Source organism: Urocitellus parryii, chromosome 11 (assembly GCF_045843805.1).
Source record: "Urocitellus parryii isolate mUroPar1 chromosome 11, mUroPar1.hap1, whole genome shotgun sequence".
Lineage (NCBI taxonomy): Eukaryota > Metazoa > Chordata > Mammalia > Rodentia > Sciuridae > Urocitellus > Urocitellus parryii.
This window is the reverse complement of record NC_135541.1, coordinates 50,255,910-50,263,470: the sequence shown is the minus strand read 5'-3', so window position 1 is coordinate 50,263,470 and position 7,561 is coordinate 50,255,910. Positions and strand designations below refer to the sequence as shown.

Sequence of the window (7,561 nt, the reverse complement as noted above, 5' to 3'; positions counted from 1 at the left end):
CTGATGTCCCTGGTTTTCCAATAGGGTCTACAAACATCGGAGACTATGGCTAGTCCCTCCATTTATAAAATGAAGATAAAGGAGAAAATGTATCGAATAGACACTTTGCACATCATGCTCTCTATTACATTTGAGACTACTATTTTTTAAATAGTATTACAAACTGTTATTTATTCCACATTTATCAAAAATCAGATTTGTGGTATTTGGGAGCAGAAGGGGGCCTTAGGTGCTATGGTGGTGTGGTTGAATTGAGTGCTGTTGGAGTTGTGTATGTTCTCAGAATCCCCTCACAGCCACTGCCACCTCCCCTCATCCTCGCCAGGGGGGTGAATACCTTTTCTCCTAAAGGAAGATTATTATTATTTCAAGTGGAATATGCCATTAAAGCTATCAAGCTTGGTTCTGCATCCCACTGGGATCCAGACATCAGAAGGTATATGCCTAGCGTGAAGAAAAGAATTACCTCTCCACTCATGGAGCCTATCAGCATTAAGAAAACTGTAGATATTGATGCCCATATAGGTTGTGCTATGAGTGGGCTAATTGCTTATTGACTTTAATCAATAAGGCCAGAGTGGAGACAGAGAACCATTGGTTTACCTACAATGAGACAATGATGGTGGAAAGTGTGACCCAGTTTGTGTCTAATCTGGCCCTACAGTTTGGAAAAGAAGATGCAGATCCAGGTGCCATGTCTCATCTCTTTAGAGTAGCACCGTTATTTGGAGGAGTTGATGAAGAAGGATTCCAGCTGTTTCATACAGACTCATCTGGGACTTTTGTATAATGTGGTGCTCAAGCAATTAGTTCTGCTTCAGAGGGTGCCCAGAGATCCTTGCAAGAAGTTTACCACAATTCTATGACAGGGAAAGAAGCCATCATAATCCTCAAACAAGTAATGAAGGAGAAGCTGAATGCTATCAGTATAGAGTTAGCCATAATGCAGCCTGGCCAGAATTTGTACATGTTCTCCTATTCCTCAGAAAATCACCATTGTCTGTGCATTTTTTATGATGTCTGTATATAAAGTAAGTCTGAAATTAAAAAATACTTAAAATATGAAAAAGTTAGCTTTGTGCCCCATAGTGAATATAAGCTCCAGGGCAATCTACACACCTGCAAAAGGCACTTTGGAAGGGTCCATGGCACTTTGCCAACTGCAGGTGCCACATTCTACCTCACTAGAGATTATGAAAGACCACAGAAAATACAAACAGGGAGGTCTTTTTTGTTCTTGTTTTGCTTTGTTTCATCTTTCTTTCTCTCAAGTTTTTAATTAATATTCAAGTATTTATAAGATAAAGCCATCTCTTTTATAAGGCTCTTTGGACTGAAATCAAGATCTCCCAGAGAGGGACATAAAAATCTCAACATCCAGAGAGTTCCTATGGAGGTGCCAACCAGGATAATACAAATTCTTTGAAAACCACAGAACTGCTTAGTTCTTTCTTTCCTCTATATTTTCTCCATGTAGATAACACCAAGGAGAGAGACATATTCTGCTAGTGATTGGCTGTCAAAATTAGACCTAAAGCCTGCTTACATAGCTGGAGAATAGCCACTGAGTATTCCTTCACTGATACACAAGACCATTTTCTCATCTGGCTGAGCATTTTAATCATTGCCTTAGTACCTCATATGGTGCTAGACATTGAGTATGTGAAGTGCTTGAAGATGTTAAGGCATTATAAAATTAGATACAGATGAAAAATTATAGTAAAATAATTTTTATGTTTTATATGTTTCCTGTTATCAGTCAGCTCCTAATGAATAACAGCAACCACTGAGTCTTAATGGCAAATAATAATAAATGTTTATTTCTCATGGTGTGAAGATTGGCTATGAAATGGGTTGATCTGGATTGGGATTGGCTTGGTGGCTTTCACCACGACTGTTCAACCCCATTATCCAGAGCAAATCACATAGCTAAGCCCAAGATTGAGTATAATACATTCTTCTCACTGAGCCCAAAGCAAGTCACAGAAGGCCAAGCCCCAGATGATTGGGATCCATAAGATTTGAGGGAAGGGAAGAAGTGTATTTGAACAATAATATTGTGTGCAACACTTCCTTTTATCTGTTACTGCACCTTTACTGATTCAGCCCCAGTGAATCACAGCATTTGTTTTTTGACCAAGTATTGGATAAATCTTTCAACTCAATAAAACAATAATTAAATGAAAGATGACTGCCTATATAAATTTATTCCCTGTGAGGAAGAACCCTCTTTCTCTGAGCAAACAATTCCAAGTGGGAAATGAAGAAAAAAATATTTCAATTATGTCATTGTTTAGATATGAAGTCATGTTTTGAAGGCTTGGTCCCTAATACATCAGTGATCAGAGGTGGAGGTTTTAGGAGTGTTTGGATTATAAGGGCTCTGACCCTATCAATTGATTAATTCATTAAGGAGTCATATTTGATGGTATTTGGGGAAGTTGACCAAAACTGTAGACAGCAGGTCTAGTTGCAAGAAGTATGTAACTGGGGCCTCGTATTTGTCTCCAGCCCTTTCCTAGAGCTTATTCTTTCTCCCAGCTCACTTTCTCTCTCCCCCTCTCAGCTTCCTGGCAGCCATGAGGTGAGCAACTCTGCTCTACCACACCTTCTGCCATGATGTTCTGTCTCTCTAGTCCCAAAGCAATGGAGCCAGTCCACCATGGACTAAAAGCTTTGCAACCCTGAGTCAAAATAAATCTTTCCTCCTCTAAGTTGCTTTTTTGAGTATTTTGTTGCAGAGATAAAATGCTAACTAATGAAATTTATTTAGATTGAACACTCTCTTTAGTTTTCTCTGGAATTAGTTGCCTTTCCAGTAAAATGTTCCTATAAGACTATTTATTTATGCTGAGCACAGTGACACATACCTGTAATCCCAGTGACTCAGGAATCTGAAGCAGGAGGATTGCAAGTTCAAACCCAGCCTCAGCAACTTAGTGAGGCCCTAAGCAACTCAACGAGACCCTGTCTGTCTCTAATAAAATAAAAAAGGACTGGGGATGTGGCTCAGTGGTTAAGTGCCCCTGTGTTCAATCCCTTATTTAAAAAAAAAACTATTTATTTGTACACTGGCAACATATATTTTTAAAAATAACTAATATATTTGTTTATTGTTTTATATTCATTAGCTTATCTAGAGAATAACAAGAATTTTTAATTTTTAAACAGCTTTATTGACATATAATTTAGATATCAAAACTTCACTCTCCTCCAAATTTTCCCATATTAATTATGCAATGCAATGATTTTTAATAAATTTAAAATTAACTAGTAGATTTTGAAATATTCAGAACCCTAACCACATCCCATTTTACAACATTTTCAACATCCTATAAAGATCCTTCATACCTAACTACAGCCAAAACACTTTTTCACTACCAAGCTTAGGCAACCACTAACCCTTATGTTATATCTAAAGATTTTCCTTTTATGACATTTTATAAAAATAGAATCATAGAAAGTGAGGTCTTTTGCATCTGGCTTTATTTCACTTAGCGTAATGTGGTTTTATTTGGGGTGTGGGGAGGGTATTGGGAATACCCAAGGGCACTTTACCACTGGCCTATATCCCTAGGCCTTTTTTTAGATTTTTGGTTTGTGTTTGTGTTTTTGTATTTTTCTATTTTGAGACAGGTTCTCACTGAGTTGCTGAAGCTGGCCTCAAACCTGCAATCTTCTTGCCTCAGCCTCCTGACCTCTGGGATTACAAGTTTGAGTCACCATGCCCAACAGCATGTTCTTGAGGTTCATCCATGTTGTAGTATGTATGCATCTATAATTTATATTTTTATTGCTGAATATTATTATTCCTATACATGTACATAACAATATTTTTGTCTACATTCTATTTTGCATATTTTTATAGCTACTAAGGCTTTTTTATGGTTCCTACTTGTATAATAAACACATACACACACTTGCACGCACAGATGTATATACATACATATGTATACACTTACTTTTAAAAATTAAACTGTATTTTTAGAGTTTTAGATTTACAAAAAAATTGTGAAATGTAGTATAGTTTCTGCTAGTTTGCCTCCTGTTTTTTTCCTATTATTAATACTTTACATAGCATATAATTTTTAAAAAATTAGTGAACCAATACTTTATGGTATTTTTATATTAATACATTATTAACTAAAGTCAATACTTTAATCAAATCTCCTCATTTTCCCTCTAAAGTCCATTTTCTGTCCCAGGATCCCATCCAGAGTGCCACATAATACTTCCTCATTGCATCTGCTTAGATGATTCTCAACAGCAACATTTTCTCAGATTTCCCTTGCTTTTGATAATCTATCATATATATTGAGAAATGTTTAACCAGGTATTCTGCATAATGTCCTCTATGGTTGTTATGGTTTGGATGTGAGTTGTGCCCCTACAAAACTCATGTTAGACAAAAGGAAGGTTCAGAGATGAAATTATTAGATTATGAGAGCTGCACTCTAACAAGTGGATTAATTCGCATCAAGGATTGATAATTTGAATGGTAATTAGGTGGTAATTAGGCACATGGGGCTTGGCTAGAGGAAGGAGGTCACTGGGGACATGCCTGTGGGGATTATAGTTTGTCTCTAGCTCCTCCTCGGCTGACTGAGCTAATAATGTTTGTCAAGTTCTCTACTGCAAGTTACTCTTTTATTTCTCATTTCCATGCTATCTTTGAAAGAAATCACTAAACTCTCTACCTACACTTAAAGCATGGGGAGTTATGCTCCTTCTCTTTTATGCTAGAGAGTCTGTGTAAAGTATTTGGAATTCTTCTGCATGGAAAGTTTGTCCTTTTTCTCCCTTTATTATGTATTCAATTGTTTATTTATACTAGTATGGGCTTATGGATACTTATTTTATACTTTGGATTATGACCCAATAGTGCTGTATTTGTTTTTGGGTTTTTGTTGTTGTTGTTGTTGTTCAAATTGCTCCAGCTATTGGGGAATCTTTCCTTTCACTTCTGTGTCCCTTTGACAACAGTAGTGTCCATTTCATTTCTTTTTCCTTGCCAACTTTGTGGCAAGGAAGGGATTGTTTGTTGAGACCTTCCTTATTGTCTGGCACTACAAGATTCTCCTAGCTTACTTTTCATATTTCCAACACCAATCCTAGTGTCAGCTATTTCGTCAAGGAGCCCTGCTGCTTTTTTATTGAAAAATGATATCAGAAACCATGATCTGAGAAGGAGGTATGCTCACTGCACTGGAGTGTCGTGGCCTTCAGTCCTGCTGAGCTGGTAGAGAAAGGAAATGTACACATGCATACTAACCCATGCATATACACATTTTATATACAGACATCTGTATGAATAGTAAGCTAAACTTGAGTTCATTTTGAAATCTTCTACTCTAATCCATTACCACACAAGTCATTCTAGCCTCCACCTTGGCTTATCTATAAACTCCCTGTCCAATAGTTAGAAAAAATGTCTCCTGTCATCTGACGTCCATTTACTTTCATTGTTCGATTCTACAAAATATATGTAGAGCAGAATCATAATTGTTAAGCTATACCCCCATAGGTAATAACTTTATAAACTAAAGACAGTACTTATGCACAGTTTATTTTTGTTGTTAGTTTTAAAGACACCACTTATTTCCAAAGTAACCTAAATCAGCACCTCTTACCACTCTCTTCAGTGATGTTGCTTCATTCATTTGTAATACTTACAATTAGAATATTTTATCACATTTTGGATTCAATACTGGAGTTCCCTCAACCTCCTAAATCATATATTTACATTTGCACGATTAATTCTCACTTTCTTGCTATAAAGTTTTGATAAATGCAGTGTCACGTATCCACAACTATATTACCATGCAAGATCATTTTAGCACCCTAAAAAATTCCCTGTTCTTCACCTTTTTCAGCCTTTCTTTCTACTACCACCTCCTACCAAATCATGGAAAACACTGATCTTTTTACTATTTTTGTCATTTTGCCTTTTCCAGACTGTCATATAATAAGATCAAAGAGTATGTAGTCTTTTTAGAGTGGCTTATTTCATTTAAAACTATACATTTGGCATTACCATGCTCTTATTTTCCACAGGTAACCTTTTATGGATGTACCACAGTTTATCCATTAACCTACTGAAGGACACACTAAGGACTTCCAGTTTTTTGGTAATTATAAATAAAACTACCATAAACATTCATGTGCAGATTTTTGTATACAGATAAGTTTTCCAATCAGTTAGGCAAAGACCTAGGAGAACAGTTGCTGGATTATATGGTAAAGATTTTGTTTAATTTTGTGAGAAACTTCCAAACTGTATTCCAAAGTATCTATACTATTTTGTATTCCCACCAACAATAAATGAGAGTTCCTGTAATATTTGTAGCAGCAATTGGTATTTTAGTCAGCTTTTTTTGCCACTGTGATCAAAAGACCTAACAAGAACAATTTTAAAGGAGGAAGTTTATTTGGGATTCATGGTTTCTGTGGTCTTGGTCCATAGATGGCCAACTCCTTTTCTCTGAGCCTGATGTGATGCAGAACAACATGGTGGATAGGTGCAGTGGGGAAAAGCAGCTCAGGACAAGACCACCAGAAACAAAGAGAGCTCTGCTCACTAGAAACAAAATATAAACTTCAGACACACTCCCAGTGATTTACTTCCTCCAGCAATACGTTACCTGCCTATAGTTACTACCCAGTGGATTAATGCATGATTAGGTTAAGGCTCTCATAATCCAATAATTTTATCTTTAAGTTTCTTGCATTATCTCACACATGAGCTTTTAGGGGACATCACTTAGCTAAAACATAAAAACTGGTATTGTAAGGTTTAGTTTTGTCCATTCGGATACATGTATTTAATGCTTTTACTTTTTACTTCTTATATATTCATTGAATTTTTTTTTGTACCAGGGATTGAACTCAGGGGCACTTGACCACTGAGACACATCCCCAGCCCCATTTTGAAATTTATTGAGAGACAGGGTCTCACTGAATTGCTTAGAGCCTCACTTTTGCTGAGGTTGGCTTTGAATTTACAATCCTCCTGCCTCAGTTTCCCAAGCCACTAGATTACAGGCTTCATTTTATCTTATTTGAATTTATTTCTGCAATTTTGCCACTTTTATCTATAATAATCTCTTGATTTTTATTTCTATGTTCCTCCTTTACTACTTTTATGATATTAATATTTTCTAGTTCAACATTTAAACTCATTTACTGAATGTTATTATTGACTGATTATTTGTACCCTCTCCCCACATATTCATGCACTGAGGTCCTACCTCCCATTGTGATGATATTAGTGAAGGTGGGGGTCTCTGTGATGGGATAGTGTTCTTATAAGAAGAGAAAGAGTGATCAGAGCTCACTTTCTTACTTTCTACTATGTAAGGACACAATGCAAAGGTGGGCATTTATAAACCAGGAGAAGGGCCTTCAGATTTGGTCAGAAACCAAATCTGACAGCTCCTTAATCTTGGACCTCCTAGCTTCTAAAACTTCAAGAAATTAATGGTTTTGTTTTTTTTTGTTTTTTTTTTTTTTTTGCTTAAACTACCCAATCTATAGTATTGTATTAGTCAAACTAATACAGATG

General features: G+C 36.3%; 1 pseudogene; it reads left to right on the top strand.

The window, feature by feature from the left end:
- Nucleotides 1-476: 476 nt before the first annotated feature.
- LOC113197260 (proteasome subunit alpha type-5 pseudogene) lies at nt 477-1,030 on the top strand (annotated as a pseudogene).
- The last annotated feature ends 6,531 nt before the right edge of the window (nt 1,031-7,561 follow it).